Source organism: Crocodylus siamensis, chromosome 5 (assembly GCF_052110815.1).
Source record: "Crocodylus siamensis isolate JL-2025a chromosome 5, ASM5211081v1, whole genome shotgun sequence".
Taxonomy (NCBI): domain Eukaryota; kingdom Metazoa; phylum Chordata; order Crocodylia; family Crocodylidae; genus Crocodylus; species Crocodylus siamensis.
This window is the reverse complement of record NC_143399.1, coordinates 158,602,972-158,628,707: the sequence shown is the minus strand read 5'-3', so window position 1 is coordinate 158,628,707 and position 25,736 is coordinate 158,602,972. Positions and strand designations below refer to the sequence as shown.

Genomic DNA, 25,736 nt, shown 5'->3' with positions numbered 1-25,736 from the left:
AATGGCAGCAGCAAGATCTAGCATACTAACTAGACAGTATTACAGGCAGGTGAAGTTTTTGCCAAAGACAGCTAGGGAGACCTCTACCCTCACAGAAGTAGTATGGGACTGCTAAGAGCTACATAGAACAGACAAGGGGTTTAGGTATCCTGCAAAAGGAGGCTGGATACAATAAACTCTATGGATCAGCCTAACGGGTGCCCTTGAAGTTTGAAATTTTGAATAGAATCTATTGAGATTTAAAGCTTTGTTCAGTATCTAGGTATCTTAAAATTGATGCTTTTCCTTGCCAGATGTATATGGATATAGGCCCAAAACCTGTAATTTGTTGCATGTGGATGAACTATTGCTTTTGGACAGAGCTTCATATACTTATGAAGTGGGGTTCCACATGGGTGAAACAATCTGCTTATGCACAGCAGCACTGAAATCAGCAGCCCGCCCCCCCCCCAGCTCAGCAGGCTGTTCAAATACAATTGGTGGTTTCGACTATATGCTGTTTGAGTACTGGCAAGCATGGAGCTTTTTTTGCCTTAAAAGTATAAAATAAACAGATGAATAAGTGACCTATATAAACAAAAGAACAGTCGTACAAAAGCAAAGTATATCACTTTAGGTAATGTGTTTTTAACGTAAGTTGTGTTGTTATGCTTTTTATTACACTAGACAGAAAGCAAAGAATGGCAATGAATGCTTATTTCTTCAGAGATGCAAGGATTTTTGGGGGGCAATATCTTTTACTGGACCAACTGTATAGATGGGATAAAGTTAGACAAGCTTTCAAATGCAAAGCATTCTTTTTCAGATCACCTGGCCTGAAAGTAACCTGAAGAAGAATATTTTGCATTCAAAAGCTTGTCTAACTTTATCTAAACTGTTGGTCCAATAAAATATATAACCTTGCCTCTTGCATAATTCCTGAACCATTACAGCTATAATATCACTCTAACACTACTGTGCTTATTTCTTTAGCCTACAAAACTATCATGTACAGCAACATATTATGTAGTACCTTTATCTACTCTTGATCTACTGAAATATCCAAAGCACTTGATAAAGACAAAGCTTGATCTTCTAGGCCTTGAGAGAAAAAAATGCCCACAGACTTCAACTGATGTTTTATTAGCATAAATGAGGAAGGATGTTGCCTATTCAGGAATCATATCACCCATCACTGAAGTTGAATGGCATTTCCATCCAACTCGAATAGAAATTGGCAGCTGTTTAAAACTGCATAACAAGCACATTTAGTAAGGAAATTTAGAACACCATATCCAATTGAAACTGCATTTTTATGTGTTGAGACAAGTATTTCAGTAAAGGCATTTTCAATCTAAATATTTGTAAGAGCTGATAATCATTTTTAAGAAGGAAATAGATTACAGTGATTCTAGTTTTATTGACCCCACCTTTGTCAGTAAGCCAGTACCTTTCTCAGTATTGAGGGTAATTAACAAAATAATAGTTATGTTCAAAGCACAGATTATATAAGTAATAGTCTTCAGAAAGTACAGTGCATTCAAATTTGCAAATGGCTCTAATAGAGTTTTAAAAATTAGCTTTTGTCTCATTTTTTCAAGTGTGGTAAATTGTACTCTTAGCAAACCTTGGGGGATTTTTTGTATGATTTTTTTTAAAGTCTATAACAAGAAGTCTATTTCAGTTTTAAAAGGTTATCATGCTAATGATGAATGCCACCCCTGTGGATCCTCTTTCCAAGAAAACCTACTTCTTTCTTTCTGCATAGTACCTTTTGATCAAGCACTGTTTTCTATCGATGTTGTACGTTATTTGATGTAAGCCACATGAAATGTGATAAAAATAGCTTCATTATCTCCACTCCCCTTTTTTTTAATAGGGGAGGTGTGGGGGGGCAAATTTCTCTTCTTCCTGGGACTATAGTTGCAACTGGGATATAAAAAGGAGCCTAAGGGAGTTAGGTGTCCAATTGCTATTGGCTTTCAACAGTCTTGTGTCTAAGAACCTTCAGGTTCTGCTGAAAATCCAAGCCCATTCACAATGCAAGGCACACCTGAACTTCTCCCTTTGGCATTATTTTCAAAATACCATATTTACTCAAATACAAAATGAGTTTCCCACCCACCTACAGTTGGCAAGAGGAAAAACAGCCCCTCATCTTATAATTGCATACAAGGAAATCTCACTAAATACATTGGGCACGTCTACATGTACCTATTCATGCACAGCAATAAGCTCTTATTGCTGCTGGGTGCATGTCTGCATGTACGCCTGGGATCACAGCACGCTGAGTCAGGGTCCCAGCCCAGGGTTGCTTCCCCTGGCTGAACGTGCTGTGGAGGGAGGGGCTGGCTGGGGCATGAGGGTACTTCCGTGTGGGGCTTTTTACTGTGGGGTTTTTTATTCCACAGTACTTGTAAATACTAGTACTATCCTGCTGCAGAGTAGTTTACTCCAACCTAATAGAGGAGCATCTGTAGACACTGAGATGTTTACTGTGAAGTAAACATCTTATGTAGACACGCCCATTGTCTATCATTAAACTGCTGCCAAAGGCAGCATATTTCAAGCAACAGAAACCAACTGTGAAGTTGATTAAATGCAATGAACACCGAACATAGCTATAAAACACAAGGTCTACATTGGGCAAACCCACTGATAAGAACCTTTTTATTTATTTATTTATTTATTTGGTTGACCCATAAAAAGAATGACCAGTTATTCTCTCCACAGAGAACTGGCACTGAGCCCGGAGTACTGCAGTACCAGGCCAGCATCGGAAGGGCCAGAACACCCTCCCTTTGGTGCCAAAAATGCTTGATCTTAGCCAAAATGCTGAGATGTTGATGGGAACTTTTTTTGTGTGGCCCTTAAAAAAATGGGCAGGTGTTCCCTCCACAGTCATAGTGATCTATCAAAGCGCCTTAGGTGAGGTCTACATTGAGTAACATACTATCCATCTGGCATGAGGCCCCTCCCATCAACCTTCCTGCCATGACTTGATGTTATTGAATGAAAGGGAGAGGTTCAGTGGAGATCCTCTTCCTGGGGTCCCCGGGAATGGTGGTACTCACTGTCCAGGCATGATGTTCCACAGGGCTCCGCCTTCCCCACACCCTATCCACTTGCCAACCAGATGGGTGCCACCTGCATGGTTTGATCATGCTCAGTCAACCCCTTTCACCGGGGGAAACCAGAGTCGGCATGGGTCCTGGTGGGATTAGCCTGGCTGTCCCAATGACTAGCATCTCTGCCTTGGACGCTGATAGGCTGGGCTTAGGTAGGTTGGTGTCCTCTTTGATGCCTCTGGACGGATGCTGCTAATTTATTCTTTTACCCCCAAAAAAATGGATTGCTAGAGAGGAGTAGGATTGCATCCTCCCTCCCAGTCTGCTACAGGGGTTTAACTTCCACCTGTTCAGGATGCTGGCACCGAGCCAGCTGCACTGCTCCTGCCTGCTGCAGCAAGAACCTCAGCACTTCTGACATGCTCTACGCCAGTGTACTCCCTCCCTCTCCTCCTCTTGAGTCCCGTTGGGAATTTTAAATCTTCCAGTGGTGGCTGTTTTGGCCGCCTCAATTGATCTGGCTTTTCCCCACCTGGGAAACAGCTCATTAAACGGCCAGTGTAACACCGGCTCACGCAGCTGCTGCTCCTGCTCCGGCTACGCCCTTGGAGGAGAGTTTCCTTGGTGGGGGGGGCTGCCTGTGCATCTTGGGACCCAGGGGAACTGCCCCCTCCCCTTTGGGAGCCTGTGGAGGCGCCTCGCAGCCACTTGATCCATTACATTTAATACATTTTGAGTTCCTCTTCACTCCTACAACTAAGCTGTGCCTTTCATTCCCATTTTCAGTGATTCCTGTTTCTTCACTGACCTTAAATACCTAGCAAACATAGCAAACAGTGCCCCAGACAGTTCACCTAGAATCCCTCCATCACCTCCTCTCTTAGCCTGGAATGTTTGATTAGTGTGGTCCTGCCCTCCATTAGGTGAAGCCAGACCAGGTTGCCATGTGCCTCATCTGCGTATACATTTTTGGAGCATCCCATGACTTGTGACAAGAACACCCAGTTCCAGGCATAAGTACGGCTAGTTAGCACATGGATCCTTTTTGAGGGGCTTCTGAAGTACACACATACTGAGGACTGCTGAGCTGTGCAGTCATCGTGGCTTGAAATGCTGTTAGCTCTGGTCAGCCCCAGCCCATTGAGCTACGTGGCATATCACAAGCTTTTGGCGTGAACTAATATCATGTATAGGTTGTATTACACATATTTACTTGGCAGAGGAGAAACTTGAAAGACTCAGTGTAGTTAGCAGGCCGACCTCTGCAAAAGTGTACAAATGCCTCCAATGCAAGGATCTCAGCTGTACAATTCATGGCAATGGAGGAGGGCTTTCTCTCTAGCTAGCCCTGTTATCCTTTTGGCTAGGGGCAAGTGAAACTAGGGGGCTTAGAGCTTGCATGTGGCATGCCTGCCCTGAATTTGGGAGTATCTGAAGCCCCAGACTGATAAGTCTGGGAGTTAAGATACTTGCTTGTGTTACAACTGTACAGACTTGAACAATTGAGCTCTGCTCGGTGAAAGTTGGAACATGATTCAGAATTGATTTGGCCCTGGAAATGAAAATTTTTAAAAAGTTTGTACTAAATATAAATAAATGCCAAAGTGCTGCTCAAAAGTGTATTTATGGAGTACCTGTGCTAAAACTTGCAGTAGTTTAAAAAAAAGTCACATACATCAAATTTTGATCCACTAAGTGTATGAGTACTATATGCAAACTGCTATAGCTGTATTTAATGTCAAGGTTACTGTTTCAAATTTGCTTCTCATTTCCATGTCCTCAAGGAGAGTGGGGTCTGAGAGTAAGGAGAAGGAGAAGGGGTTGCCAGGGGGAAAAGTTGGGGGGGAAGCAGAAAGCAAAGGGCTACCTGTCCCTCAGATTTATTTTCCCTGCTGTAGCAGTGGGAGGGAGACAAATTCAAGGCATTTCTCCAATAATTAGATTTTATACCTGGAAAATTATAACAAATTTATACATTTTCCATATATAGGATCGATTTTTTTGGGGGGGGGGGAGGTCACCTTTTAACCAGGGTCATCTTTTGTTCAAGTAAATATGGCAAGCTGAGATGCTGGAAACCATAGAATTATTAAAATTGCCATGTCTGAATGGTAAGTGTAAGATGTGGTTCTAGAAATGGCAAAATAAATATTTTCTAGGCTTAACAAATTAGGACTAAAGCTACTATGTTTTACTCCTTTTTTTATACTAGTACACAGAGGATGGGAACCACAGTGTCCCAAATTTCCAAGTTTATTTCCTAGATACTAACATTTAAAAGGACTGTTAGATCATCTAACCTAACTTCCTATACAACATAGGCCTTACAATTCCGTTCAGTATTTTCTGTCTTGAGTCACATAACTCTTTTTCACTGAAGCATATTTTAGAAAGGCACCTAGTTCTGATATAAGACTTTAAGCAAGGGAGAATCCACTTTAATTCATAGTTTAGATAATCACCCCACCATTAAAAATGTGTGCCTAATGAATTTGTCTAGCTTTTACTTCTAGACATTGGTTCTTGTTATGTCTTTCTCAGCTGCATTAAAGAGCCATTTAATACTTGATACTTTATCTCTGTAAAAGTAGTTACATGCTTTCATCAAGTTCTCTCTAAATCTTTTTTATTTCTCTCTCTTATTTCTGGTTCAGTCCTTACCTGCTTACCAAGCAATCCTTTATACACTAGAAGACCCATTTCTATAGACAAGCTGGACAGAATTTCACAAGCAGGGTACTGTATGTAGAATTCCAAATGTCGAGGAGAACATTTTAATTTAGAAACCCTGCTGTCATTCTTTACAGTAAAAAGCAGAATATTTCATGTGATGTGATATTCCAGCTAAATATAAAGACCAAAAAAGGTACATGCGACCTCCATTATCTTGAAATTTTGTCATGTCATACAAAGAATAAAGCTTGATTCTACTGCAATCTACTCAATAGGAAAATGCTTATTGTGACAGGTATACAGGCACAAACAACACAAAAAGACAAAATGCTGCGTTTAAATTCAATTGAGAAATGTGTACCTGGTATCATGCCATTCCCTTCTTGGGATAATTCAATTCTGCATTCTACCATAAGGCAAACCCAAAATCTGCTTTCCTGAAGCAGAAATCTCAACAATCTCTAATTGAATTTCATTGAAGTGTTCATGAACAAGTACTATACCTATTATCATTTCACTCTTGGAATTTTCAAAGTAAAACTCTCAAACTCTAAAAAGCTGAGACATCTAAAGCTAAACAGATGTAATTATGAAAACAAGTGCTTAAGTGGATACCCCAAGGGAATTGATATAGAAATTTAGGACTCAAAGGGACTTCTCTGACCATCAGGCCCAGTTCACAGCAATCATACCTTCTTGTTCAACAAAAGGAATCCCCAAAATTGTTACTTCAGAACTTCACCGACATATTCAAGGAATGATAACCAAAATACTGAGAACACTCAGTATCGTATGATGCCCATTCCACCACCCCAAAGGCTGTTTGCCATATGGGCAGCTCCCACCAGCAGTCCCTTCTTTCCCAGCCATGTCTGCCACTCACCTGTAGTGTGGGCAACTTGGTTCCTCTCTTTGTCATACATGCAGCACAGGCACCTTGACCCCCCCCCTGCTATGTGCACAGGTTGGGCAGCCTGGCCTCTCCCATTGTGCTGCCCCACTCCCAGAAGCAGGGACAAAACACAGAAGCTGGAAGAGGTCGGGGAACCCAAAGAAACACAGCCACCTTGGTAGGAGCAAGAGGGGTGGGGGAGAAGCAGGGATGGGCAGAAGCCCACGGGCTATATGCTAACTCTCTGGGGAGACATGTGGCCCATGGACTGCCAGCTGGACAGCCCTACCCTACAACATAGTGACTGAATGCATATTCACTTGGGGTATGCATTTGATATATAGGTGGCATATTTAGGGCAGTTCAGTAGATATTAGGGGTATGTGAAAGCAGCTGTATTCAATTCGGATTCGGATTCAGATTCAGCCTGATTCGAGGGACATAGATTCAATTCGCTAATTCAGATCACTGTCTCAATTCACTTCAGCCAAATCCAAATCTGAAGATTTGATTCTGATTCGGAGAATCAGTGATTAGACCATAGACAGCTTTATACGTTTTTTCTACATACCTCCAGGTATCAGGTGTGGCTCCTGAATGCTAAAATGATGGGGTGGATGGAGCGTCCAACAGGAGTGCGTGGGGGAACCCCCATGCTCCCATGGGATGCTCCAGCCATCCCACCATCTCAGCATTCACGAGCCACCTGGTACCTTGAGGGATGTAGAAAAAACATATAAAGCTGTGTCTATGTCCAAATTGTCAAATCTCTCCGAATCGAATTGGAGGCTTCCGATTCGATTCAGAGAGAGTAATGTGTCTCTTGATTCAATTTAGAATTGAAGATTCAGACGCTGAATTGGGCCAAATCTCCTGCAAATCGATTCAGCAACTGAAGCTTTGCACAACCCTAGTAGATGTGACCATAAATGTGGAAGTCCTCCAAAAATTTTCATCCTATGCCATTCTCCTATAAGCTGGTCTAAATGGACAGATGTTGCCTTGTAGTTGTGCATCATTCTGTCATGCCAGAACACTAAGCTTGCCCAATGATATCCCAAGAAATGTCACATCTTCCTTCCTTCGTGTTATTTTCTTTCTAATAGGATGCAAGAAGTGGAAATTAATACATTTTTTTCCTTACATCCTTTCCTTTCTTCTTCAGATTTCTTGTCCTGTTGGGAAGGAGATCATTCTTGTTTGCTCTATCTGGGTCACAGGTGGTGTGGACAACATTTTTCCACAATTGAGTCATTAGTCAAAATCAACTGTTTTGTTCCATTTTGGCCAGGCTGTCTCTAGAATCCTGGTCACTGCTGTTACGAATCCGACCAGCCTCTAAATCAGCAAAAGTAAAATGTCCATAGTTCACACATTCTGTATATTACAGAGTACATATTCAGAATAGAGCATACTTTTTCTAAACTGTTTGCAGACTATATTTATTATAATGCCTCTTCCAAGACTCACTGGAAAAAAAGGAAATATACAGAAATGTAAAGAAGTGACGAATATCACTCTGCTCTTCAAGTTTGTTATTTATTTTTGTCTCCAGACAGAAATATAGATGAATTTGAAAAGTAAAGAAACTTGCCTAGAGCACTCAGTTTTGAAATACTCAGAAGATTCAGAAATACTGTGTTTGCAGCTGGTAAATAAAACTGGAGCGATTCATCATTCTGGCAGTCAGCTCCTCGATGACATGTTTGAAGAACACCATCTAGTGGATAAATGTAGTAGAAACAAACAGGTACTTTTTCTGTTCTTTATTTTGTAAGGAATATTTTTGTCTTATGCCACACTTACTGTAGAGTCTCGTGAAGAATCATTCTGTATGAAAGTTAATGAAAGTCTGAACTTTGTCAGAAACCCCACTGTCGTAGAGCTCCCAGGTGCCCTGCGACTGAAAGCAGAAACGGCTCAGGAGAGACCCTTAGTGGTGGGAAGGGGGAAGAGCAGCTGCCAGTCACCAGGATTGCGCAGGTGCTGGTTGCCCAAGCAACCAGGGAAACCTAGAGCCAGGAAGGGGTGGAGCTTAGCCCTTCTTAAGCTCAGGCAGAAGGCCAGGAGGGCAGTTCCCCTCTGGCAGCCGAGGGAGGAGGAACTCAGCCAGAACAAAGGGGAGAACTCTGACGGTCGGAACATCCCTTGGTTCCTGCTAGGGGTTGATGCGCTCTCTCTCTCTCTCTGGTAGGGAGGGATTCGCATCTTGACCAGAATGGTCTAGCTTTTATGTTGTAGTCCGGGGGCTTTGCGTTTTGTGTTTTCTGTTTTACCGGAGGACCGGGCGAGGCTATTAGGGGTGGAGGAGGCCTCATAGGAGCTTCACGGTAGCATGGGGTCTCCTGGTGGTGGAGAGGGCACAGCATTGTTAGGGGGCACATTGGCCCCAGCCCAGAAGCCCTGGAGCGAGAGGGGGCAGCAGGAAGCCCCGGAGTGACAGGGGGCAGTGAGAAGCCCTGGAGCTGGGGGGCAGCAAGAAGCCCCGGAGCTAGGGGGGCAGTGAGAAGCCCCGGAGGTAGGGGGCAGTGAGGAGCCCCAGAGCTAAAGGGAGCAGCAAGGAGCCCTGGAGAAAAAAGGCAGCGAGAAGCCCCGGAGTTAGGGGGCAGCGAGGAGCCTGAGAGTGAGGAGGGGCAGTGAGGAGCCCTGAGTTAGGGGGCAACGAGGCGCCCCGAGAGTGAGGAGGGGAAGTGAGGAGCCCCGAGAGTGAGGAAGGGTGACGAGGAGCCCCGAGAGCAAACGAAGGGCCGAGACATAATAACACGGCCCAAGTTAGATCATACCAGCACCATCTGCGAGGCTTGGGCTGCGGTGTAGGGGAGGAAAAGGAGCCGCAGACAGCGTCCCCCATCATCGGGGTACATAAAAATGGGCAGCCTCTTGCTGATTCCGAACATCTATTAATCACAAGTAAGATCAAGGCATGGCAGGCGAGTAAGCAGGCGGTTGGCTCATTGCAGGAGGGCGGAGCCACACATCCAGAGGGGCTCCGAAGGTAGGACTCCTGGCACACCCTCAAAAATGAAGTCTTGTCTTTTAGCAAAATATCCCACATTGCCAAAGAAAACAGGCTCAGGTGTCCCTTTGTGCAGAAATCCTGTACTATAAAAGACATTAACGGTATCCATGTTGCTCGAAAGGAGGTATCAGTAAACTAGAGAAGCATCTGTGAAGTATAGCTAATCTACTTCAAAACAGAAAAATGGATGTGTCAGGCTTCAAAACTCTTAAAAAATATCTATATTTGTTATATGTACCTAAAGTGTGTAGAATTGTAGAATCTAAGTATAAAATTGTACACATCTTACTTTCCTGTTAGACTGGGCCTTAATTAACCTGGGCATTTAATTAACCTGCAGAGCAGATTGTGATATTCACCTTTTACAGGGAGAAGTGGAAAGAGTTGTTTACAACTGTGCAACTAAGGATGGGCACAAGTGGCACCAGCTGTGGGTGTGCCAGATCTGCCACTGGCCCAGCCACCACTGCTGTCCTGGTTACAGAAACTGCTTACACACTTCTTTACTGACATCCTTAATGTTTGGAAAACAATTTATATTGATATATGAAGATTCGGCAGTATTGGTAATTTTGCTTGAAAATATTTATTTATCTTTTAGCCATCAAATAAATACCTAAGTTAAAGATGGATGCTTATAAAAAGTAAAAAGAAATAAGAAAAAGAAGAATTACATCTGCATGTAATTAACAGTTATCTCTATCTAAAAGAACATCTACTGATCCTTTCTATGCTCATCTCAGCAAGTCTTCACACAATAAGGCCTTTCTTTTTTAAGAAAAATGAATTTTATAGTCACGGTCTTTTTTACATCATAAACATAAAAATAAAGCTTTGTATTATTGATGGGAAATATTATAGCCATCAGATATGAGCTGTAATATATTTGAGTATGCTGGTTTATAGGATAAGCTTAGCCATAAATTGGAAAGAGCATGCAACCATGTGACATGTTCTCATTGTATGTTAGAATATACATCCAAACGAAGACTTTTAGTCTTTTAAAATATACAGCCCCAAATCTACATTTAAAGTAAAATAACTGTAAAGTCTTAACATTTTAGAAGTCAGCCATTTTAATATAAAGGACACTGTTTACTGGAACTGCTTCTACCAGGCAGACTAGATATAACTCAGGTAAACAGAATTTATATTCAGAGAAGACAGTATTAACAACAAGCTTAATCATATAAGTTATACAGCTATATAACTCTGGAAGCTTTATGATGAGTAACACCTCTCAGACTGAGAACTGCACATTCATTGTGCTATGAAAGCTTAATAACATACTAGCACAAAGAAAGCTAAGATCTTTAATTTTCTTTCTGGAAATTTCTCAGAAGATTCTGAGTGGCAAAGAAGGCAAGAGGTAAAATAAATGTTGCCGTTGTTGGATGGAAATGTGGGTCTTGCTTATTTCTTGGGGCTCACAAAATGAATGTTTAGGATTATACTTTGATTTTTTTCTAGTAATTCCATCCTAGTACTTAAATGTATTGTCATACATGAGCAGAGCTTTACGTGTTTCAGAATGTCTTATTTCCGCTTCACAATCTTTGGTAAATTTATCTGTGATTCCATAATATCTATACCTTGCTTTAATTGTTGTCTGTTTTATCCCTTAACCTGTACCTTCCCTTTACAGGTAGTGGTGTTGTTTTTGCTACATTAGGTTCTTGTTGAATGGCTCAAAGACTTTGTGATCCATTTACTCATTAACTTTGCTACAGACAAACACTTCCGCTCCTCTTTACTTTTGAACACTTCTGGGGTTTGTGCAGACCTCTGAGCTTGAGAAAAATCTTTTCATTCTAATTTGGGTGGCATTATTTTAGAGCTTTCACTACCAACTGTAAGGGCCCATTCTCTTAATACGGTCTCCTTTCTTTTCACAGAGCTGATGGCTACAGGTAGCAAAATATGTGTTATCCTGTTTGGTTTTTTTCTCTAGTAGGAAAAGGCTCATGCTGCTAGGATATCAAATTTATACTTCTCTAATGGCTATTTTTCATAGCTAAGATACAATATACATCTTAAGTTTGATCCATTCCCTTGTGTTTCATATCACCAGTTAGTGCCATCGTCCATCACAAAATACACAGAAGACAAAGGGTATGAACAAGTGTTCATTTCTAGCTGTGGAAATTTCTCAAAAATTTCCACCACAAGTATTTCCAGAAGAGGGAGCAGTATAGACATTCAGAGTGCAGCCAGGTTGGAATTAACTCTTCAGTGGGCTCTAGGCAAACAAACTCATGGGCCCCAGGCCTATCGAGACCCTCCTTCCCACTCTGGTGTTGCTGCCCATGGGGAATGGGGCTCAGAGCCACTGCTAGGAAGCAGGCACCGTGGCAGCAAGGCTGGCAGAGGGGAAGGGAAGGGAAGTCAGGTGGATGGGGCCATTCATGCCACTGCTGCAGAGGAAGGACAGGAGCTCCCTGCAGTTCAGGGCCCTAGGCATGTGCCTAGTTTGTCTATGTGTTAATCTGTCCATGACTAAAGCCACCCCCTCCTCCCTGTTCCTTGTGCCTTCCCAGACTGGGAACACCTTGGTCTAGAGAATAAGCAAGGAGCGGAAAACGCCCCGTGCCTTCTCCAGACTGGGATGTCTCTAGTCTCAGGAAGGCTTTGGGCAAAAGCAGCTCAACTCCAAGACTTGGAGGAGTTGAGGTGCAAGACACCTGCCACCCCCTGCAACCATCCCCAGACCAAAGTCCACCAGTCTGAGGAAGGCAGAAGAACCACAGGGAAAGCTGTTGCTCAACTCCTTCCAGTCATGGAGGAGTCAAACATAAATGTACAAACGTTCATTATGGCAAGGGAGATTTTCCAGATGTCATCAAGGAACTATGTTCCTAGTTTTGACCAGGAGAGCAGAGATTCTCCCAGTAGAAACAGAATGGCTATATATGGCCAAAGGCACAGATGTGACTATATGAAACTATATTACTTTCCTATAATATATTTATACTGGAACACAGAAGGCTGCCTTGAAGGAGAAGGCTGTACTACACAAAATATTCTTCTAAGCCCAGCACTATACGGTCTTTTTCATCTATGCTCAGAGTTTGACCAATTGCAAAGTAAGCACTAAGCCAGGGATTCCCAAAGGGTGTGCCATGGTAAACTAGTGTTCTGTGAGATCGTCCTGTGAGAGGAGGTAATTGCTGTTCTTCCCACCCAGCACCCTACGTCTACCCTAGCTACTCCAGTGGTGCCTATGGCTGATCCTCTGTGGACTGATACTGCTGCTGTTGCTGTCTCCTGCCCTTCCCTTCTCCAAGGCTGCCCTGCTCCCCACACTTACAGCAGCACAGGTGGGTGAGCGGGTGCAAAGATGGGACTGTACTTTGCAGCCTGGGTCAACCTTTCCATTCTTCCCAAGCTCCTTGGGCTGGCAGGAGGGGTAATCACCAAAATATGAGACCTTGCAGTAGCAGCCTCAGCAGCAGAAACTGCCCTTGCCCTCGAGATGCAGACCAGGGGGCAGGAGGGGACAGACAGGGTAAAGGGCAGGGGACAGCAGGGTAAAGTCCTGTCCCTACTGCCCTTAAGTGGCACCAGCCAAAGCAGCGACTCATCTTTTTAAGCCTTAAGACCTTCCTCCATATCTTTTTTGGACTACATCTATCTCAGGGACTTTCAACTGAGGTGCTGCAAAATTTGGAAAAGTTATGAAGGGGTCCCTTGAAGCTAAAAATTTTGAAAACCACTGGTATAGAGAGTAAACTTTTGCTTAAAGAAAAATGTATTTGGTGTAATTTTAATAGTACATCTCAGCACTTGTATGATTTCCTCTGGCAAGGGAAGGTTATATATTTATGGGGGAGTGAAGGCAGGGAATCACTCGCATGATCACTTGCATGATCAGGGGACAGCAGGGCAGGCCCTGTGAGGAGAGGCTATGGGACCTGAACCTGTTCAGCCTCCACAAGAGAAGGCTGAGGGGGGATCTTGTGGCCTGTTATAAATTAGCCAGGGGGGGATCAGCAGGAGTGACCAGGAATAACGGTCACAAGCTGGCAGAGGGTAGGTTTAGGTTAGATATCAGGAGGCGCTACTTCACGGTCAGGGTGGCTAGGGTCTGGAACCGACTTCCAAGAGAAGTGGTGCAGGCTCCTACCCTGGGGGTTTTTAAGAGGAGGTTAGATGAACACCTTGCTAGGGTCATTTGACCCCAGTATTATTTCCTGCCATGGCGGGGGGTCAGACTAGATGATCTACTCAGGTCCCTTCCGACCCTAGAAACTATGAAACTATGGAATACACTCACATACACACTCACCCTGCTTTTCAGGTATAAGAGTAAAGTGTGCTGCCAATTTTGATCTCAAATGTTTGGGAAACTCTTGCACTAGGAAATTCTAACAGACAATGCTGACAAAAACCATTAAAGATGCATACAGATATTCATCGAGGTTATGGGGAGGTTAGATCAAGTTAAATAGTCACACAATCTAAGGTAAGTTGGTATAGTGGGGGTTGGGAGGATCAGGGTGCAAGCAGGCTCCAGGGGGATCAGGGAGTCTGTGGGGAGATTGGGAGGGCAAGAGAGGTCTTTGTGAAGAATTGAGGGGATCAGAAGGCAGGTGGAGTCTGCGGGCAGGATCAGAAGGCTCGCAGGTCTGAAGGGGGTTTGAAAGGATAGGGCACTCTCTCTCCCACTTCCCAGGACCAGGGGCTATTTTTAGCTCCCTGACTCCCCCCACCCCCAGACATACAACCCCCATAGCAAACCAACCCTTCCCCCACCCTGACTTCCTTGGTTCCTGACATTGGTGAATGGTGATAAAACTGGGAGTGGCCTATGGGATGAGGGTCTTGGTAGTCTGGGGGAGGACTGGCTGGGAGTCGAGGTTGTCCATCTGATGGGGGGACTAAAAATAGACTGGTGCCAGGGAGGAGTCAGGAAAAGTGCAGCCCCAGGCCTGGAACCAGCAGCTGGGCTTTCCTAGCCCTGGAGATGCACAGGGAACTGTACAGAAGTTCAGTAAGATTGATTTTTACAGACCCAACCTAAAATAGACTACCTTAACTTAGATCAGGTCGGCCATTTTTAGACTGATCTAACTGTCCTGAATTTCTGTGCAGTTCACACTTAGATCTACCTAATTAATGTAAGATCTGCACCTGAGCAAACTAGGATCAAGTGGTCATTTCTAATGTGATCTAACCTCCCCGAATGTCTGTACACAGCTGTAGATAGTAACTGTATGATCTAGAAACTGTATGATTTAATATGCATACCAAAAACATGGTTTTTAGCAAAGATCACATAAAAGTTCTCTGTGCTAAGTTCCACAAAAATGATGAATGTACCATATCTAATAAACTTTGAATTGGATTAAGTAACAAGAATAAAAAAATCCTCCAAACGTCTTCAGGTAACAAAAGAAGTTTTTGGCCATTGTATAGAAGGTATAGCATTGTATAGGTAGCTGAGAGAATAAAGTGAAATCTTTTTACAACTACTTAAAAAAAAGCCCTGTAGGAGATCCCTGCATAGCTTCAAGAAGCTTTCTTGATACTGCTGAGATTCATATGACTAGGTTGGCCAGATTGGCAGGGCGTACACTTTGGCACAATTATCCATTTCTCCTGAAGAGAGGTTCTAGACTAGAATAGCAGGGACAAGAAAGGTCAGGAATGAGTTGTGCTGACAGAACCATTCAGAAAGTTTGCAGAGCACCTGCACACACAACACACTTAATCTTTCACTTGTATGAGTATTAAAAGATCCTCAAAATTTGCTGCAAAAATATTAGTGAGGATCCATGTCCTGTGATGTACACATTAATTAGCAACATGCCATGGTACCATTCCAGACCTTTTCAAGAAGATACAGCTGTGTTTGAAAGCGTGATCTTTTAAAATATTTGGCTAAATTTAACACCTCTTTGATTGATTTACTGAAGAGTAAATATCCCCATGCTAGCTGTGAGTGGAGTGATTATGCATACTAAAATAATTAAACAAACAGAAACAAAGATATATTTCATGTGTTTTTTGAGCTGTACACTATTCACGACTGAACAAGTTTTTCAGTCCCAGTGACAGATTAACCTAGCCAAGAGGAAAAAATTGATTGGTTTTATGCACTATCGCACACAGTCTAAAAGCACTCATACTCTATGGTTGACTGCATTCTGAGCATCGCCAAGATGAATACAATCCTCTTACTGTTAAACAAAATCATAATATTTATATTAACAATTGAGGGCTTTGAATAATACAAAGCCCATAATGCTTTTCTATGAAGTTAATAATCTTTTATGTCCAAAATCAACAAGAGATTCCATAATCTAGACATTGAGGATTCTATTAGTTACATTATCCAAATTCCCCATTTTTATATGTGGTACCATTGTCATCTAACTGTGAACATATGTTCCTAGACTGTAAACTTAGATAATTCAAGTTGGTCTTATATTTTGCCTACTGTTTTACAACATACTTCTTTGTAACAAAACACAGGCCTTTCAAAGTGAGATTCAAAGCAAACTGTCTTTTTGGTTTTTGAAACAAGCGCATGTAACAGTCTAAAATAAAACTTCTCTTTGTCTCAAAATGAAGTTTTAGAAAACCTCTTTAGAGTTAAAGCTAAGATGGCATTCCCATTTTATATACCAGTTTTCAGCCAGTGAAAATTTTTTAAAAAAACTTTTCGGGGCCAAAATTTCTTAGGATAATCTCAACTGAAAAAGATTTTTAAACTTTTTTTTTTTTAATACAGGAGGTACTGTTGTTTGGACCATGGATTGGTGTTATTTTTGGAGCTAACCTTAACCTATTTGTGTGATGTTAGCCAAATCACTTTCTGTGTTTTGGTTTCTCTCTCTGTGGGTACATCTACATGAGACACTTCCTGCGCAGTAGTGTCACATGGCGCAGAAAGCATGACATGATGCTACTGCACAGTAGTCTCTGGCTACTGTGGACTCAGTGTCATGAAAAAGCGATTTGGCAATACTACTAACGCAGTAACTCCAGTATTTAGTACTTGTACAAGGACTAAATGACTGGGCAGTAACGACTGCGCAGCCAGCATCTCCTGAAGACACAACCTGTGATTTGGGACTAATGGTATTTTGCTTTGTAAAATACTATGAGATCTGTGGATGAAAATCCTTCTGCATAATAACAGGTAAGTTTTAGTATCAATCTTTTGAGTTAGAAAAAGCCATGTTTGAGTACATTATTAATGACCAATCATTATACTTGAGACTCTTTCTTGTTATATGTCAAACCTTAATGAAACAGAATAGGATTGGCTGTGTCCCCCAGACCAAGATGTCACTACCACACCCAAATATTTTTTGGGGCAGAACAGGCAAAACATGAATGTAGAACTACTCCAACAGAAGAAACAGTGAGAAATCAGCTGCAGAATATGCAGTAGGATAGCAGTTAGTGCTCCTGCCTTGCTTCTCCCAGTGGCCTGCTGCAGGCCTAGCTGCCTACGTCCTAGCTGAAACCTCACAGCCAATTGTACTTCAAAGACCCATGGTGGTACAGGGGAATGGATCCACCACCAAGGCTGATTTCTGGGGGTGAGATGCTGGCTGCTTTACAGGGGTTACAAACTTAGATTACAGCTCTGCAAGCCCAACATACCTGCTTCTGTGTCCATCAGTGCAGCCACCCTACTTGTCTTACTTTGAATCCTGGATTCCACCACCTGCCAAGGTCAGTGGGGATCCCTGCTGCTTCTAGGGATTCTTTAAGCAGTGTCACCTCTCTTTGCATCTCTGCTCTGAAACCTGCCCTTCAGATATGGCCAAGATGGGATGCCCTGGCCTGGGCTTCCCCACTTCTGGAATCATAAAACTCCCTCCTGGACAAGCGCAAAGATTTTATCTAGGACACGGCCAAGATCTGCAGAGACCCGCACTGGGTCTGCACTGTGGAGTGAGCCCTCCAGACCATCAGGCAGGGATGCCATCTGGTATCAAGTTATGCTGCTGAGTTTAGACAGCTGGTTGCTGACACTGAGTGGAAGGAGGTGACTCAACACTTCCACTTCTGCCAGGGGCTTCTGGGCTCCATTAAAGATGAACTATTGGCTTGTGTGGAGCTCCCAGCTACCTTGGACAGACTTATTGACCTTAATATCCATATTGATGCCTGTCTATCTGAGAAGCAATAGGAATGTGGTGCCCAAGAATATCTCAGCCTCCTGGGCAGCCTAGGACCCCAGAAGAGCCAACACCGCTCTGGGTGCAAGCCATACAGATTGACACAATGAGGTACAGACTTCCCTGGAGGAAAAAGCTGACCGTCGCTCTCAGGGCCTCTGCCTGGGCTGTGGGGAGTCAGGGCATTTTTCCTGGATCTGCCTAAGGAAGAAGGTACCCACCTCTTATTCAGGAAAACTCCCCAGCCCAGCCTTGTTAGAGGGACATGGCCTGAGCCTGCTGCTGACTGTTCAGCCAGCTCCTCCAACCCACATTAGGCGCACAGGTGCCTCAAGACTCACCCTTGCTAGTCACCCTTCACCTACAGCACTGGCCTGGTGCGAATGTCTTCGTTCCAGCCTTCTTAGACGTGGAATCCTCCAGTAATTTCATGGATTTGACCTTTGTGGAATAACATCAGATACCTGTCAGGCCAAAACAGAACACAGTAATAGCAGAAACTATGGACAGATTCCCTATCTCCTTGGACCCCATTACCAGACGGTTCTGGTAGAGATATTGATAGATGACTGCTAGGAGTCTCTTTGTTTTGACCGTATCCATTCCCCTCACTTTTTGGTTATCCTGGGAACCCCTTAGCTATTCCTCCATGGACATTTTGTGGGGGTTAAGGAAACTCTGTTTCATCTCACCTCACTACTCAAACTCTTGTTTGGAGGAGACTCATCGGACTGTTGCCCAGGCCAGAAGGAGCGGCAAAGACACCAAATTCCTTGCTCCAATCATAGAAGATTCATGGCTTGCCTTAGCAGGAAATATTTGTCCAACAGACCCTGACCCATCTTCTTGCTGACAAATATCAAGACTTGGCAGACATGTTCAATAAGAAGGAGTCGATCAGCTTCCCCTGCATCACCCTTATGATTGCCCATTGATTTTTTGCCAAGGACACAGATTCTGTTCAGGTGCATTTATTCACTTTATGAACCAGAACCCAAGGTTCTCAAAAAGTACATTACAGAGATTCTCTGTAAGGGGTTCATAAGGCTTTCTACATCCCCAGCTAGGGCCCCAATATTCTTTGGGAAAGACAGCTCTCTTCACTCCTGTGTTGACTACTCCCAGGACTTAAACAAAGTAATGGTTTGTAACCATTACTCTCTGCCTCTAATGAATGGATTATCTGAAAGTAAGATCTACAAGGGGCCTACAATCTAGTCCATATATGGGATAGGGATGAGTGGAGGATAGGGTTTCAGTCCTGCTGTGGGCACTTTGAATACCTGTTCAGGCCCATCAGTCTCTGCAGTGCCCCTTCCAATATGTTGTTAATGATGTTTCAAGATATGCTGTACTGATGTTATAATTTACCTTGATGATATTATTTTTTTCTGATTATACAACCCAGCATTCATAACATGTGTGCCAGGTTCTGCTCAGGCTCTGAGAGAACTGTCTAGACATTAAAATGTGAGCTTGAGAAGACCTCAATCAAGTTGTTAGGTGATATAATTTCCCCTAGGACCTAACCATGGACCCATCTAAGGTAACCACCATAACCAAATGGACTACTTAATGGGGCATATAGAGTTTCTGGGCTTTACCAATTTTTACAGATGTTTTATTATATGCTTCTCACACTTGGCAACTCTAACTGCCCTTCTTAAGAAAAGGGTACCATTTAAATGGTCTCAAGAGGCCCAAACAGCTTTTGAGATGCTAAAAAGGTCTTTTACTTCTAAGGCTATTCTGGTGCACCCTGACCCCATGAGACCTTTTATAATGGAAGCTGACTCCTCAAGTTGCACAATAGGAGCTATTCTGTCCCAGGCTTCAGAAACCCCAAACAAGTTGCACCCTTGTGCCTTTATTTCCAGGCTTTGACACCCCCCTAAAGGAATTATGATTGTTGCAGGGCACTAAGGTGTGCCTGCTCCTTTAAAGGCAGATACTGCCTAGAGAGAGGGCCCGAGGAGCAGGGCAGAACCCCCACAAGTGCAGGTTGCCGTGGCAGCAAGCTAGTGACGAATTAGCCTGCACCTGGCACCTGGTCAGCTGACTGCAAGAAGGCAGGGCCCTGGGCACATATAAACCCCAGGGCTGGGACTGGAGGCAGTTAGTGCTCTGGTAGTAGCTGAGGGGGTAGGAGCTTGTGCAGAAAACCTCTGCAGCACTGCTTGGCTGCCTGTTCTGCTGCTGGTGAGACCGATGGGCTCTCAGAGCTCCTACAGCACTGGCGACAGGAGGCACGCACTGCTGAGGGAGAAACTGGCTTGCTTAAAGGTACAGAGTGTGTCATTCTTAATGTTAGGTTGTAGCCCAGGGGCTCACATTTATGGTATTGTTTAATCTGGTGGACCAGGATGAGGTTATTGGGGAGGAAGAGGCCTCGTTAGGGCACACTACCGTGTAGAGCCCCAGCACCAGAGAGGGTGTGGAGACAGGAACCAGGGGCCTAGTGATAACAGAAGGCCGAATTAGGCCAAGACCTCATTATAGGGACAACATTGATATGCCATCTGTGAGGTGAAGGGGCGGTTTTGGAGTCACACATCGAGCCCATAAGGCTTGGGGTACCCCACAGGGCACCTACTTAGAGCGGGACCCAGCAAGAGGTCTAAGAACCCACAGGGCTTAATGGGGTCTATCAGGACCATGGCTGCACAGCAACTTGAGGGCACCTCCCTATCTATTATCTAAATCAACAAGATGTAGCAGGCGAGACTAGAAGGTGCCTGCAAGGCGAAGCTAGCACGGTCACAGAGCTCTAAGGGCATCACAGTCATCCCTGGGGACCCTGCACTGTGACAATGACATTTGAGATCGGGAACTTATCTTGATCAAGGTAGCTTTCAAGGAGTGACTACACCTTCTGGAAGGGGCTCATAACTCCATTCAAGTAGTTACAGACATTAAAAACTGAAATATTTCCAAATGAGCTAGAAATTGAATTCATGACAGGTCTGCTGGTAACTTTTTTCTTCTTGTCCCTTTTTTCATTGCATAATCACATATCATCTATAAGTCAAGAACTGGAAAGCAGATGCCCAATCGGTGGCAAAATGTGGCTCCCTAGCCACAGTGCTAGTTTCCCCACCTGCCTCTGGACACACCGCTTACCTGTCTCGTCTGTCATGCCTTGATGGAACATAACTGAGGTGTTAATTAGGCAGGAGGCTGTTCATTCTTGCCCTGATGCCAGGGGGGCACTATCTGCAGCTTTGTTCCTTCCCTACACCACAGCCCAAGCCTCACAGATGGCATCTCAGGCAGTCAACTCAACTGTCTCCTTCGCCCATTAGCTGTGTCCCCTTCCTTGGTACCTTCAGCTTCCCTTTAAGCCCTGGCCCCATCTCAGGCCAGTCAGAACCCTGAGCTTCTTTTCTCTATATGGGCATCCTTTGCGGTGGGCCCCTGGCCCTTTTGACCCTTCCAGTCCTGACATTGACCAGTCAAGGACCTTGGTTGGGTCTACGCCTCCTGCTTGCACTCAGGGATTGGGGTACCCATTCCTGGCTCAGGCGTGTCCTGAAGCTTACCTGGATCAGATGGTTCACATAGCCCACCTGAAGGTGATGGCTGGGGTTAAGGTGCCCCTACTCGCCTTTCACTGGGGTGCTAACTGACTTGGCATTTCCTGGGGGCTCCTGTGCCACTGAGAGCCTGTCACAGAGCACTTAGGTGCCCTGCTCCTTTAAGAGCTGAAACTGCTAGGGAGAGAGCCCTAGAAGTGAGTGGGGAGCCCCCCTGCTGGTTACCAGGACAGCCAGAACGAGCTAGCTGGCCCACACCTGCCAGTGGTCAGCTGACCAGAAGGGGCAGGACCTGGCTTATATATAAACCGCAGAGCTAAAGCCAGGAAGGCAGTTCTTTGCCAGCAGCCAAGGGGGAATGAGCTCTCCCAGAGGAAGCAAAGTGGGGAAGCCTGACTGCAGGTGCAGCATCCAGTACAGTTCAGGGCCAGAGCACGCCCTGTGTGGCTCGAATTATGTTATCGCTGGGCAGCTTGTGTTATGTTGTAGCCCAGGGGCTTATGTTTTGTTTGCCATTTTATAACACCGGTGGTTTGGGTGAGGCTTTTTGGGAGAGGGGGCCTCACAGGGGGCCCACTGCAGCGTGAGGACCCTGGCGCCAGAGAGGGCACGGCATTTGGGGTGCCCAGACCCTGGCGCCAGCAAGGGCGCAACACTAGGGACTGTGGAGAGCCCAGGTGCCAGTGAGGCGCAGAGACAGGGCTACGGAGAGCCCAGAGAGGACAAGGGGGCCAAGTCATACCAAGGCCCAGACTGAACAACATCAATGCCATCTGTGAGGCTTGGGGCATGGTAAAGGGGTGGTTGGAGCCACACATATAGCCCATAAGGCTGGGGTGTCCTGTGACATCTATTTTGAAGCAGGACCCACAAGGGATTTGGGAACCCATGGGGTTCCCAGAGATTCCATCAAACCATGTCCAAGAGAACTTAAAGGCATCCTCCCTATACTATAAATCCATCAAGACATGGCGGATGAGAACTGAGGGTGCTCAGTGAGCCAAATTGGCATACTTGAGAGGTCTTAGGGGTAAACAAGGCCATCCTTAGGGACCCCATCCCATGACAGAGCCCCACCAGGCCACCCATCCCCAGCAGGGTGCAGGTTTAGGTTATGCCCAGGACCAGGAGCCTCCAAACCATCCCCTTAAGCTCCTGCCCTCATCTCCAGGATGTTGCATACTGCCTGGCCTGCCAGCAGCAAATTGCTCTGTTTATATAGGCAGCCAGAGATCTAAAATGGTCGCCACAATGAAGAACCTGGTGGCTGCTTGGCTCAGCTCTTAAAGTGGCAGGCACCAACAGTGCCCTGCCACACTATCCCATAAGGATGAACCATCTACACTAGTCCCATCGCCACCTTCCACCATTCTCTAGCCTACAAACTTCATTCAATGAACCACTAGGCAGAACCTCCTCTCAGCCATCCAAAAAATCTGCACTACCCCAACCTGACTTCCAGTGACGTTCAAGGAGTTCTAGTCTTACTAAGCCCTACACCGTTAAGTTCTTTACAGATCAACACTGAAGTCTGGAAAGGAGACAGGGCATTGGAAGTAGAAAAGGCTAGTTGTGATGTTGAGAAGGCCACACATGCACTTGTCTACACCCACTGTTCTATGAGAGCTGTGAATTCCAGCTATATTGTTTGGTTTGCTAGTGCTGCTTTGAAGTAGTGAAAGGCCATTTTGGAATTTTACTTAGGGATATTTTAAGCTCTGTGGGAACTGCTTTAAATTCTCATTGGGGCTACTTAAACTACTTTGAAGTTCTATAAAAACTGCTTTCTAGCTTTGCTGAAGTTGTTTTTAAAACTTTTTTTCTGAGCCTCAAGGTAGTCTTGGAGCAGGTCAGTGGAAATTTGTTTCGGGTATGCTTTTTAATTTTGATATAATTATTCAATGCTGGAGTTGTTTTTGTGATTTGAACTGTAATAGATAAAACAAAGAAACCAGCTCCAATGTAGTGGTTCTTGGGGTTTTTTTGGTTGGTTTGTTTTTTGCTTGTCTCTTGTCATTTTGATTTCTTTGGGGAAATATGTTATCTTGTGTAGGTTCTGTGTACACTAGAGTCATTTTTTACGACAAATTCCACTTTTAATACTGGTTCAGCTGTATTTTTGGTAGCAATGGTGGGCCTGTGGTGAAGGCAATTTATAGGCAGTTGCTGATATATTTTTAATATTATGTTCTTTAGAACACTCCTTAGAAAACTGAGGTAATACGGTATTCAAAACTAGTCTAAATGCCTTAGACTTATCTTCAGTAAGATTCTCAGTGCAGCTACCAGCTGTGGTGGTGAACTTACATTACTAAGAGTGGGAAATTTTGTAGGAAAAATATCCCACTGTGGACTGATCCATATTGAGTAAGTAAAATTAAATTTCTGAAAGGTTTTAAAATGTTTCTGTTGTCTTTTAAGTACAGACCAAAATCTAGATATTTTAGGTAACTTAGCTATCTAAATATCAAGATAGGTATTTAGTGGCACTTTTAAATGTGTCGAAACATCGCTCATTTGATTTATTCAGTGGAGTAAATGGATGTTAAGTGCCAAATCTAAGGAAATTTTGAATATCCCATTAAGTACCTAACTACCTTTGACATCTGATCCCAGAGTACCAGTAAGGATATGGGTGCTGGAAAATTTTCTTGAATCTAATACTACATTAGAGGGAAAAAGAGGTCCTCAAAAGGAGGAGACTTCCATCCCCTTCATATCAGGGACTCTGATCAATCAGGCCTGGCTGGGCCAAGCATGTGAGTTACCACCTCTGCCCCTGGCTAAGTTGGCTGACCAAGTTCTCTGCATCCATATTGGCTGCTGAAAGTGCCATTCACCCCTTTTAAACATGCTTTCAGTCTCAAGCTATAGACATAGCCTTAGTCTGTTCTAGCAAGCCTCTTGTTCCAAGTTCTCTCTACTTCTCCTGACTTGCCTTTGGTTTTTCCTGCCCCTTATCTTGGATTTCCCCTGAACCTCAGTGCTGGTTCTGCTTTCTCTGGTTTTCCTGGCATCCTGACTTGGTTTGGCTTCTTTGTCCCTGATCTTGGATTTTCCCTGGAACTTGGCACCAGTTCTCTGACCCCTGGCTCCTGACTGGCTTACATCCTGGACAACATCTCGTCTCCCCACTCTTGTTTCGGTAACTTGTGCCCCAACCCTACTAACCTCCTAGTTGCTTCCCAGGGCCTATCCACAGGCCCAGCCACTCACTTTATTTGGGCTAGCGTTACTACAGGCTAGGGGAAGGATTCCATCTCTTTGAATTCTTTCTTCCAGGTGATTAAAAGCCTTGAATTTAAAACTTGCCCTTTTTATGTGTTTATGAAAAGGTATTTAGCAGAAATCACAGATTCATTGGAATCTGACAGCCTACATCATGAGCACTTCTGCTAAGGCCTTGAACATGTGACCTTTAGGCTATTAGCCACATGCCTTAGCATTCATGTTACTCCAGTCCCAAATTTAAAGTTGGACTGCAATGGAACACAAAGTAAAAATGGTGGTACTGTTAGCGTTTGCAATGGCTTGGTCCAGTATGCTCTAGCTAAGGCAGCTAGTCCCAGCTCTTGGCTTACCTCTTGGCCTTAGATCATAGCTTTGTTCAGTGGACTGGACTGCACACATCCTCATCTGTTTACATGTGGATAAACTCTTGGATGCAAAGAATGTTCTGGAAAATGCTAAGACCAACATTTTAAAAAACTTACTATTACTTTTAATTTCTTTAAATTTTTGGTGGGCATTTTGAGACGCATTAGAGAGGTGTGGTTTTTTTTCAAAGAAAGCTTAGCATTTTCTGAACCAGACCTTTTAGGAACTATATTAAGCTGGATACCCACTAATGAGGCACTCAAAATCATTCATCCCTTTAAAACTCCTGGCCAAAGTTTTATAATGTGGCCTTGATTAAATATTAACGTAATATTTACAACTGAAAAAATGAGACCATTTTAAAACTATAAAATAAAAAGCAGTATGCCTTTTCAATTTAATCTCCTGAAATCTTTATGCTCTTTATTTGAATTTAAATTGGGGAAAGAATTGGATCCACCTCCTACACCAGGGGCGGGCAATTATTTTGGGTGGAGGGCCATTTACTGAGTTTTGGCAAGCCGTCGAGGGCTGCAGCCAGGGGAAGATAAATATTAATTTTCTAAATTTTTAAGGGGCCCTGTGGGCTGGGTAGAAAGGCCTGGTGGGCTGCATTCAGCCTGCGGGCCGCATTTTGCTCAACCCTGTCCTACACTGACACATTTCTTGTTGATTTCTGCTGGATAGTTTACTGGATATGCATTATTTGTGAGGTGTATATACTCAAGCTGTACAAATTCTAAACTATGCAATCTTAAATTTAATATTCAATTTTTTGACAACCAATTAAAAGAATCTGGAATAAAAACCAGTAAGAATCTGGAATAAAGGTCAGTAAAC

At 43.9% G+C, this 25,736-nt stretch overlaps 1 long non-coding RNA gene across 1 annotated transcript in view; it reads right to left on the bottom strand.

Moving 5' to 3' along the window:
- LOC149864822 (uncharacterized) overlaps positions 1-25,736 on the bottom strand; it is a 42,867-nt gene that overhangs the window by 13,633 nt on the left and 3,498 nt on the right. The window contains exon 2 of the long non-coding RNA XR_016442293.1: positions 18,108-18,230. This is a non-coding gene — a long non-coding RNA (uncharacterized LOC149864822). The remainder of the gene's footprint in view (positions 1-18,107; positions 18,231-25,736) is intronic.